The 11,979-nt window shown below is 45.2% G+C and overlaps 1 non-coding gene across 1 annotated transcript; it reads right to left on the minus strand.

Annotated features, from left to right (window-relative positions):
• Positions 1 to 10,179: 10,179 nt before the first annotated feature.
• Positions 10,180 to 10,286, minus strand: LOC141616159 (small nucleolar RNA R71). The gene has a single exon (XR_012530527.1). It is a non-coding gene; the product is annotated as a small nucleolar RNA R71 (small nucleolar RNA).
• Positions 10,287 to 11,979: the final 1,693 nt, after the last annotated feature.

The raw sequence follows: 11,979 nt of genomic DNA on the forward strand, positions 1-11,979 counted from the left end.
GGGAAGGGCGACGCCAAGGCGACTCGAGGGTACGAGCCAAGGACCTGTCGTCGGGAACAGTTTAGAGTCTATCGACTATCCGTGCGGGTCGTTTAAAGTCTGTTAGACTACGTACAAAGGCTCGCCAGCCATAAGAAGGAGTCATACCTGAGGCATCTTCGGATATGTCCTTGCATGTTTGCGGATAAAGGCTCGCCAGCTATAGTGCGTATGTGAGGAGGGCTCGCCAGCCGCGATGCGTTGTAAGGCTCGCCAGCCATGGTGCGTATATGAGGAGGGCTCGCCAGCCGCGACGCGTAGTAAGGCTCGCCAGCCAAGGGGCGTATCTGAGGAGGGCTCGCTTGCCGCGACGCGTAGTAAGGCTCGCCAGCCAAGGGGCGTATCTGAGGAGGGCTCGCCATCCGCGACGCGTAGTAAGGCTCTCCAGCCATGGTGCGTATATGAGGAGGGCTCGCCAACCGCAACGCGTAGTAAGGCTCGCCAGCCATGGTGCGGTCGGTTAATGGACCGTGAGAATAGCCGCGTCGGATGGGCTTGTTTTGAAAGTAACGAACTCATGATGCCACCGTGGAAATAGCGAATTCGAATTTTCACTATCACTGTTTCTGAAATAAGCGGGTTCCGCGAGGAAGTCCCCTGTTGACATTTGAAGGAATAGTGAATTTGGAATCTTTACTATTCATTGTTTTTTGAATTTGAAGTGGCGGTTTTGATCGCCGTCTGTTCGAATTTTGAAGGAAATAACAAATTTTGAATTTTGCTATCACGTTTGGAGTGACGGTTTATGTGCCGCCGTTAACATTTGAAGGAAATAGTGAATTTGGAATCTTCAGTATTATTTTTGAAGTGACGGTTTATGTGCCGCCGTTGACATGTGTGGGAAATAGCTGAATTTAATTTCCAACTATTATTTTTGAAAAAAAAAATTTTGAAGGAAAATAGTGAATTTTGACGGTTTTGATTGCCGTCGTTTGAATTTTGAAGAAATAGTGAATTTTTAATTTCTCACTATTATTCTTGAAATTGAAAATAGAAGAAATAGTGAATTTTGAATTTTGAATTTTCCACTATAATTTTGTTTTTGAAATTGACGGTTTTAATCGCCGTCATGGTAATTTGAAGAAATAGTGAATTTTTGAATTTTTCACTATTATTTTGAAAAAATGACGGTTTTAATTGCCGTCATTGAAATTTGAATAAATAGTGAATTTTTGAATCACTATTTTTAAAGGGAAAATTGCGGTTTTGATCGCCGTTTATTTGAAATTTTGAAGGAAAATAGTGAATTTATATTTTCACTATTTGTTTTTTGTATTTGAGAAAATGACGGTCCTTAATATCGTCATTGAAAACTTGAAGTTTGTTACGGAAAATTGGGCCAAAGCCCAAAATTCGCCGAATAGAGCAAGGGGAGGCCTGGTTTAGGCGCGAGCATCCTGGCGAACCAAGGGGGCTTCCCTATTTTTCTGTAAAAGACGCGAGGCTTGGTTGCTCGTCATTCATCACTCATGTTCAATCCTTCGACACAAAATCCGCCATTAAAGGACCTTTGCTCACCTCCATTCGTGCTATCAACCATAATGTCATCTCAAGGTATGTATTTCCTCTTGAATCCATTTAAATTTGTTGGTCATTTGATAGATTGAATTAGGGCGAAAATTTTACCCTAGAAAATTGATTTGGGCGTTTTTGATTGAGCCCATTTTGAGTGAAATTGATGATTGCATTAGGCTAGAACCCCGTTTAGGAGTATAGGGGTGCTTTTAGTTTGCATTTTGGTCCCCGTTCCCGCTCCCTATGCTCGAAAAACGTGAGTGAGGTGGAGAAACCGTCTCATCTCATAATGCCAAGTTTATTTGCTTGGATAATGGGTCCCACTAGGTTGCATTGTAGTCGGGAAAGACCGTATTTGCCATTGTGGACCTTTGTTGGGTATTGTGGGCAAAATTGGAATTTTTGCCTTTTGTGACGGTCTTATGTCTGACAAAATAAGCGCCTGTTTGGGCTTGTATTAAGTCAGTTTGCCTTGAAATGGACCTTATTGGTAGTTTAGGTCACCTTGAGGCGTGATAAAATCACGTTTGCCTCTTTGCGGTCGTTTTTGAATTTTTGACCGGTTTGTGCTCAAATTGGCGTATAAATTGCCTTTTTGAGCCGTAGAAAAATTCCTCATTGCATTGGGAATGTATTTTGGGTTGTTGGCGGACCTCGTGTGGGTCTTGGGGTGCCTTTTTTTGCCGTGGTTGTTTTGACTCGTCTTTTGTTTGAAAAGAAGGCCGAGTCATTTTTTTGCGTTTTTTGTGAATTGTTTTTGTTTTGTTTGGTTGGATTTGGGCGGGGTTGCCCTTGCTTTGCTTTGCAGGTTGTTTTTTTTTGGGTTTGTCCAATTTATGCCGTCATAATGCCGAAATTTCGGCTGACGTTTTTTGTTTGCGGGAGAGTGTTCGGGACAGGCTGGGTCCCTTGCTGCGACTTTTGAGGAGTTGTTCGGGACGAGGCCGGTTAGCACTCCGGTTAGTGTACCCGCTGCGGTAGTGGAGGACGCTTCCGGGGAGGAGGGACCCCCTGCCGAGACTGTTGGGGCCGGGAGGGCCGTTGAGGTGCGTGAGGAGCCCGTTGTTGGGGCTACCGACGCTAGGAGAGCTTAGACTGGTTCTGAGGCTGATACCTCCGGGAGGAGGGTTTCTACGAGGAGGCGGACTCCTCGGCTGACCAGACGGACGTTACAGAACGTCGTTAGGGTCGTTGAGCGGCCTCCCGTCTGCCACGTTGAGTCTCGTGGTCAGAAGAGACGGAGGGCGGAGACAGTTAAGGACGACGCCGACGTCGCGAGTTGGAGAGTTAGACGGGCTACAGCCCCACGGGGGCTGAACCTACGGGCGGCGCCTGCTTGGGCCGAGGGTTTTGACGGTAGCCAGTAGTTGCTTCGAGTGGACAGGCACATCTCCTACCGTGCTCACGAGGGCTTGGTTTGTCGTGTCCCCCGTTTGAACTTTTGTCACTTTTGAAGTGTCAGGCCTGAATAGGGATTCTGACGTTGTTTGTTTTTGATTTTAGGAGATCAGCACCATGAGGACTTTCTTGGGCTTCACTACCTGCCTGGGCTTTTACGACGTTCTCCGAGAAGGGACGAGGGCGTTGATAGAGAGGTCGGCTTTTGGGCCGTTGGAGGCCGCTTGGCGGGATATTCACAGGTCTTCGATTTGGTCGAACATGTGTCTGATCCTCGCCATGTTGGATCGGTATTGGGATACGACGTCGTCGTTTCACATGGAGTTTGGGGAGGTCGGTGTGACCTTAGAGGATTTCGCCATGATATCCGGCCTCCCTTGTGGCGAGACACCTGTTGAGTTTACCGAGACGTCGGAGAGAGTGTCTTCTCCTGCGGTTACTCGTCTGATCGGTACTGCTTTGCCTGAGCCTTCTGACATTACCCCGTACCTGATCGCGAGTTTGTATGTGAGAGACCACTTCAATGGGCGGGTGGCAGGTGTGGTTCCGGCGCCGTTGGAGAGTCCGGAGGCAGAGGCAGAGGCTGACGCGCAGGAGGCGCGGTTGTTGTTGTGGTACTTCTTGGGTACCACGTACTTTGGTGACAAGGGTGAGCGCTTGTCGACCAAAGTGCTTCCCCTCCTTGCCGACCTTGACACTTTGGGTCAGTTTGACTGGGTTACGCCGGCCTTGGCGAGTTTTACCCGATACATGCACGCAGCGGTGCGTCCGGAGGCAGTGGGGGATGGTAGTGCCCCTGCTTTGGTTGGTCCCGGCCTCATCTTGGAGGTACGAGCATTTTTTGTAGTTTCTTTTTTTTTTAGTCTGATTTTGATTTTAATTTTGGCAATTTTTGAGAAATTGGCTGATTTGTGTTTGCTGTGTTTGATTGCAGGCCTGGTTGTACGCTTACTTCACCCCTCTGCGTCCGGGGACTACAGGCGGTGTTCCCTCGACCTACCCTGCTATGAGGGGTTTGACGGTGGCTCGGAAGAAGTCGACTAAGTCGACTTACGAGGACTGCAGGCGTCGTGTGAACAAGCTTCGGATTGCTGATGTAAGTTCTCGTTCTTTTCTCCCTCTTCTTTATAGAAGTATATAGGGGTAGGGTGACTAGGTAGCTTAGGAAGCCCCCAGTCGGCTGAGTAGCTTTGTCTTGAATGCAGTTTGTTGGACGGCCTTGGGAGCACTACACGGACGTGCCGACTGCTATCAGGGAGCGTTTGCGGCCTCGCAGCTCCCTGCGATTATACCTGGAGATGGCGATCGAGCCGGTTTGGTACCTGGGCGAGCGTTTAGCTCGTCAGTGCTTCACCGAGACTTTCGTGGTACCGGTCGATCCGCCGAGGGTGTTGTTCTAGGAGTCGGCCCCCGACGAGGTTGAGGGGCACCTTCACGGTCAGGGAGGTGAGGAGCTGTTGCTGCGGGACATCGACTACGACACCTTCCGGTTGTCGATGCTTCCTTGGTACCCGATCGAGGTATATTTTCCTCTGTTCTTTTGTTTTCATTGCCTCTCTTGATAGGAGGTTTTGTCATCTTTGATGTGAATCCAAATGGTAGGGAGTCGACCCTGCGATGAGGACTCACTTTGACTTTCCCGACGGAGACTACCTTTCGTGGGCCGGGCGGCGAGGAGGAGCTTCGCTTACACGGAACTGCGGTTGCCGAGGTGACCGACGCCGGCATGGAGTGGAGGTTGATCGTCCTGAGGGTGAGTTCCTGACTTGAACATTTTTCCTCATTTTGGGCTTTGCCTTGCATTATATTGAAGGACATTTTTGATTTGTAGGTGACGACCGTTAGTCATCTGGCTTTGTGGCGGGTGGCTAACCGCTGGAGGGCGCTTGCCGGTGACCTGGCTGCGAGGGAGGCTTAGCTTTCTCAGGTACTTTTTGTGTGTTGTTTTTGTGTATTTTGTGTTGCATTTCATGTTTTTAGATCTTGATGATCTGTATTGTGTTTTGTAGGGTACTGCGGATCCAGCGGAGTTTGCTCGGGTCCGCGCTGAGTTGGATGCCGCTAGGTCGATGATCGAGGCCCAGGGGTTGGGGATCACTCGTCGGGACCAGGAGTTGAGGCGTCGTGAGGACGAGTTATGGAGCCGAGATGCGGAGATTGCCTCTCTGAGGGCTCAGCTGGCTGCAGCGGAGGAGTTTCACGTCGAGATGGAGCGTGAGACGCTGGAGAGTTCCTCGGAGAGGGAGTCTGAGCAGGTGGTAGTATCTACGTTGGCGGCGACTCCTCGTGAGACCGAGACAGGTCCAACGGGAGGCGCTGAGTAGTTGTAGTAGCTTGTCCGTGTCTTGGACTCTTGTCTGTACATATTTACATTTTGCGTGAGGCGGTTTGAATATATGTGTTTTTGGATTGTGGTTCATTTGTGATTTTTGGCTTTTTTTTGTGTTGTGCTTCGGAGGAGCGTTGTCGGCTGTCGATTCTCCTTTTGCTTTGCACCAGTTCCTGCATCGTTAGCGTAGAAAACAGGCAACAGATAGCACATATACATAAATGCAAACACGTAAAAGCATTTGATTGAAAAACAAAAATTAACCAAGATGACTTGGAGTTAAAATTTGAAATTTGAAATGATATGATATTTGAAAATTCCGCGACAAGTCGTCACTTTAGATAAAATGAATTAATTTGAAAATTGAGCAATTAACTCGTGTCGTGAATTAAATTGCATCGAAATGTTGAAATTGATTTGTGACTCGAAAAATTCAAACTCAAACCGTCAGGGATGAATTTTAGAAAATATTTTTACGAGCATATTTGATTTTTGAGGTCAAGACTCGAATTTGTGTGTGCTTGAATTTTGGAGGAAAACTGATGTCGTGTTATCAATTTTCGATTTTTATTTTGATGGAGAATTGTGAAAAAGAGAAAAATTTTCGGAATTTTGATTGACATGGAAACGATCCATCGCGGATCGGGGCGACTAGCCCTTCTCCCTTTTTAAAAAAGAAAGAAAAATCCGTATGTTTAAAGCTGCGTCATGGAAACCGTGTCGGATTTCGTAAAACGCGAAAACAAGGAAATGTGAGTGTGAGGAAACACAAAAAGTCCTGGATCATCCCGAAGAGGCGCGAGCGTCCTGGCGGGAGGTTTGAGGTGTCAGGAGAAAACACAACTTGAAAGAGACAAGTCAAAAGCGGGAATCCTGGGGAAGGCCTAAAGAGGCGCGAGCTGGCTGGCGATGGAAGCCAGCTCTCCCCTTTTTCTGAAAAACGCGCTGATCATTTTTGTATAAAAAGTGATGTTTGCGCTTCATTGTTTCATCATCCGAAACACAAAAACATCTCTATAAAACCTCTTCTTCTTCTTCCATAGATATATTTCATGGATGCCTTTGAGAATGCGTTGCGACAATGGTGCCGGGATTTGTCGCCTCCCGAAAAGTATCAACTCGTTTGCATGGGAGTTGGTCAATTGTAGGTGCTCCGTCAAGTCAAGGTGCAACCCTCATTTCTCGAAGCATGTTCTCGGTTTTGGGATTCGAAACACCACGTTTTCGTCTTCGCGAAAGGTGAAATTTGTCCTCTTGCCGAAGAAGTTTGAGCCATTGGTGGTTGGCCGGGTTGTGTTCCGGTGCTTCCTCCTACTCGGTTGTGCTATAAGGAGAAATTCCGTTCCATGTTGGGTTTGTTGATGAGTCAAGTCAACTTCCTCCTTGCTCCTCATGGTGTGGATATGTTGGCTCTTGTCAACATCTTTTCAAACCGATTAGATGTCAATGTTTCGGAGTTGGCTAGGAGAAGGGCTCTTGCCTTTTGCCTTATCCATGTGTACCTCTTTGTTGATGTTTTGAAGAAGGACGGGCCGAAATGTTATTGTAGCATGACCCTTATTCATGTTGTTGAGCAAATGGAGCATGGTAGAGATCCATCGTGGTTGGTGCTTGGAGAGATCATCCAAGCTTTGGACAAGGAAGGCTCTTGTGGAGAAGCTCCTTCGTTCGGATCCCCAAGGATCCTCCAAGTGTGGCTATTGGAGAGGCTAAGGTAGGTAGAGCCTCCGGTTGATTCTTCTTCTAATTCCTTCCGTCACCTTACCATGAGGAAGAAGTTGTACTCGGATAGTTTTGCTTCTACCGAGGCTTATTGGGCCGCAAGATTGGCGGAGGAGGGTGGTCCTCACATCCGTTGGGTGGTGCCATGGTGGCACTTGAGGTGCTAGTCTTCGTTCTTTGATGGTGGTGTGTTTGAAGGTTGCTTGCTTCATTTATCCTAAAAGGCTCATGAGGCAAATGGGGCGTCAACAAAAGGTGCCCGCTCAAGATACCCTTGTCCAAGAAAATGTTTTCCGGAACTCCGAGCTTGTGGAGGTATTCAAAAGGTGGTGGGCCACTCGGCCGCTTTAGGAGGTGCCAAACCCCGTTGCCACGTCATGGGTGACTCCCGCTTATGTCAAGCGGTCACGAGCTCCGTCCTTGGAAGAGAGGTCCAAATTTCGTAAGGACGAGGTCGTCGACTTGAAGTATCGAGAGGTTGCCAAGGCCAACCGTGCCTTTTTTGAGGAGTATGTTGATGGAGCTAGCCCGGATGTGATAAGACCACCAAAGAGGAGGAGCTCGGGTCCCAAGAACATGGTGAGCCGTGCATTGGCTCGTTTCGGGTCGAACATGGGGTCTTGTGCTAGACCGGAGGCCGTCGCTATCTTAGATCCGTTGAGGATCCGTTCCGAGGAGGAAATCTGATGTGACCATTATTTGAGCATATTTAGTCCCCGAATTAGCCTCGTTCCTATGCTTTTTAGTGCATATTTGGGTCATTCACTATCTTTAGCCTTTGTTTTGCATATTCTTTGAGGTTTTGTTTCCTTGGTAGGAGAGGAGTGCAAACCTTGCATTTTCATGGCAAAATAGAGCTAAATTGATCGAATCTAATGACCAAGCATCAAAGAGAAGACAAGACTAGAAGGCATTTGTACATATTATAGTAGATGGGCAACGATGAAGAAACCCTTGCATCCCCGACTAAATCCCGGAGGATTATTGGAAGAAGAAAAGAAGAAAAGCAAGCTGTGACACAATCCGCCCGTCCAACTAGGCAAGACGCCCGTCCAACACGTGAGGAATCCGAGCGTCTTTGCCAGTGGGACGCCCGTCCAACAACGAGGAAATCCGCTCGTCCAGCCCAACAATTTGCCCGTCCAGCCACCAGGAAATCCGCCCGTCGCGACAACTTGGACGCTCGGATTCCCTTACCGGCCCACACGATCCTTTTCTTCCCTCCATGAAATATGCGCATATTTATGAAAGACCGGCAAAAAGGAGACCGGCATCTCCTTTGAGAGGAGCGATTCCTCAAGGACTTAATCGTCATTTAAGCCCTTAGTAAACCCGAATTTCTGTACCTAATCCCCACTATAAATACCCCATTAGTCTAATTAGATGAATCATATTCTTCTTATCAATCCTTAGTGTAGTTTATATCATTCTAATCTCTTCTTAATCTTGTAATCAACTTCTAATCAAATATTAATACAAATCTCATTTCCTTACTCTCTCTTTTGTTCATCTTTTATTTTGGGTAATTGAAGATTATTTGGGTTATTATTGGGAGATTGACAACCTTCCAATCAATCATCAAGTACTTCTATTATTCTTTGCTTTATTTTGGAATCATTAGTAGGTATAATCCTCTTAATTCCTGTTTAATTATTGTTAATCATCTTCATTTATTCATCATGTTTTGCTTTGTTAATGTGATTGACAACCTTGTTAACATGTCAAACTTGATAATGAGTGAGTAGTTTCCTTAACTAGGGTTAATGGGTAATTAGGGGAAACCAACATGGGGGATGATTCATGCTTAAATTAATATGTTTTCATAGTTTATTTGCTTGCTTGTTGTGATCTCAACTCATGCACATGTTATGTTTGATGAAATGCGAGCCTATGAATCCTTGCATTTTTTACCCATCACTTACCCTTTCAATGAGACTTGTAAGACATAAACCAACTCGAGTCTCATTAGACCATGCATGTAGTTGAGTAGGGAGGATTAAGTCGACTTGTAGGTGTTGTACAATCTAATCGATTCGACTCCAGGACCCAAACCTTCCTAGGATTGTAAGATATAAACCAACTCGATCCATCACAACAATAATTGCTTGCTTATAATTTGAGAATATGTTTGTATGATCAATTCCCATGAATCCCCTATGACCCCATGACACCCTAGTGCTTTTAATCAATTGTTTACATCTCATTTTAATCATCTTGTTTGTTTACTTTTATTGCTATTTAGTTTAGTGATCTTCTCATCTCAACCCCAAATCGTGACACCCCTAGACACCGCTACTTGCAATCGAAAATCCTACATCAATACCCGTCCCTTGGGATCCGACCTTTACTTGCCTCTTTACTAATAGTAGAGTTGTTTGTGAAGTTATAAATATTGTTTTGGTCTAGGTGCTCTTAACGACAAGTAACCGAAAACTAAACCTCCAAGTGAGTTCGACCAAAAATGGCGCTGTTGCCGGGGACGGTGTTAACTTGATTTGATTTTCTTAGATTGTTATTAGTTGTGTCTTTCTTTGCCTTGGGGAAGTAAAAATCCTCAAGGTTTGTTCTAATTGTTTTCAAGTTGTTTGATATTTTGCAGGTCTAGAAGATCACAAGGTAACTTGTTACCCTTTGATCACGAAATTGAAAGGACTTTGACAACCAATAGAAGACTTGCTAGAGGTACTTTGAGAGGTATTGGTGAGGTTGTAGATATTCAACCAAACACTATTGAGTTCGTCAACCCTTTTGCAAGAGAAGGTGAGGAGAACCCAACACAAAATCCAACACAAAATCAACCCACAATGCCTAAATTTTCATCACATTCCATACCAACCGAGGAGAACCTACCCAATGGTACTCCCACACCACAACACTTAACCGGAAATTTCATTGCTAAATCCGCATTTATCCAATTAGTCGAAAGAAGCCAATTTGGGGGGATGCCTAGTGAAGACCCTCACTCTCACATGAAGACTTTTTGTGACTATTGTGATGCGATTTCACAAACCGGTGTAACTCAAGACCAAATTCGATGGGTCTTATTTCCTTTTTCTCTAATCGGCACCGCAAAACAATGGTTGAAAGGTCTAGATAAGGCTACTCTTGGAATTGACTCTTGGAAGAAGTTGGCTCTAGCTTTCTACAAAAAATTCTACCCTCCGGAAAAGACTAACATGCTAAGAGCTCAAATTACGGGTTTTAAGCAAAAGGATAAATAATCTTTGTATGAAGCTTGGGAGCGGTTCAAGGGAATTTTTCGCTCATGTCCTCATCATGGACTTAGCGAGTGGTTCTTGGTACAACAATTTTGGAATGGTCTTTATGAAGACTCAAGAAACATTCTCAACATTGGATCAAATGGTATGTTCACCGAAGTTGACGATAATCAAACTTGGAAAAAAATTGAGGAAATGGCGGTCCATAACTCACAATATAGTAGACCTCGGAAGGCTACTAGAGGAGAAAAGCATGAAGTGGACTCTATTACTCAATTGGGTGCTCAACTTAGTTCTCATATTGATACCATTAACTTGAAGTTTGAGAAGGCTATGGCTAAACTTGAAGAAGCCTCAAAATCACCAAAGCATCATGTTAATGCCATGGTAGCATCTTCATCAATCCCAAGTGAGATATGTGAGAATTGTGGAACTTTGGGACATGACCAAAGTGAATGTAGGGGAACTAATGAGCAAGTGAATGCTTTTCAAGCATATAAGAGTGGTACCCCTTATTCCAACTATTACAATGAAAACACCAAATTCCACCCAAATCTCTCATACAAAAGCCAAAATGTTATAAACCTCAACAGACATACACCCCACCTCCCATGAGAAACCAAAACCAAAGACCCTTTTTCAACCAAAGCCAACGTTACCAAAATCAAACTCCATACAATCAACAAAATGACCAAGGTTTTGATGTTCAAAAAGCGGTCCTCCAAATGCAAAAGAATCAACAAGAATTTTTCACTCAAATGCAAAAGGATAGCCAAGCAAAAGACATCACCATCAACAACATCCTAGCCCACACAAAAATGTTGGAAACTCAATTGACCCAACTAGCATCTTCAAGTTCTCAAAGGCAAAATGGGCAATTACCACCTCAAGGTAATCCCCCAAGACATGAAACGGTTAGTGCCATTCACTTGAGGAGTGGTACAAGATATGAAGGACCAAAGAAGCAAGTTGAGGATGAAATTGTGGAAGCTAGTGACAAAGAAGAAGTTGTGCAAAACTCCAAGGAAGGAGAACCAACAAAAGAAGAAGTTTCAAAGAAAAGTGAAGAAAAGGCCAAGGAGAAAGAGCCCATAGTGATTAGACTCCCATTCCCAAGTCGTCAAGCTAAGCCTAAGTTCGATGACCAACTTGGGAAATTTATGGAAATTGTGAAGAATTTGGAAGTCTCGATTCCTTTCACGGAATTAATCAATCACGTGCTGGCCTATGCAAAGTACATGAAGGACATCCTTACGAAAAAGAAGTCGATCAGGAAGCTTGAAACTATCGCCTTCACTAAGGTGAGTAGTGCAATCCTTCAAGGGAGTTCACCTCCGAAACTTAAAGACTCAGGAAGCTTCTCAATACCGTGTACCATTGGCGACACCACGATCAACAAGGCTTTGTGTGATCTAGGAGCAAGCGTGAGTGTTATGCCGTATTCGGTTAGTAAAAGTTTAGGGATGGGAGAGCTTAAATGTACCAACATCACACTCCAAATGGCCGATAGATCGACGTAGACACCGTTAGGGATATGGGAAGATGTTCCCGTGAGAGTTGGGAAATTTTTCATCCCGGTGGACTTTGTCATTGTTGACATGGAAGAAGACTCCAATATTCCGATCATTCCAGGTAGACCTTTCTTGCACACCGCGGGTGCGGTAATAGATGTGAAGCACGGAGAGCTTACTCTAGAAGTAGGAGACGAGAGCATACCTTTCAATCTTGACAAGACCATGAGAGCTCCTCGTTTGCATG

This window comes from Silene latifolia, chromosome 11 (assembly GCF_048544455.1).
Source record: "Silene latifolia isolate original U9 population chromosome 11, ASM4854445v1, whole genome shotgun sequence".
Lineage (NCBI taxonomy): Eukaryota > Viridiplantae > Streptophyta > Magnoliopsida > Caryophyllales > Caryophyllaceae > Silene > Silene latifolia.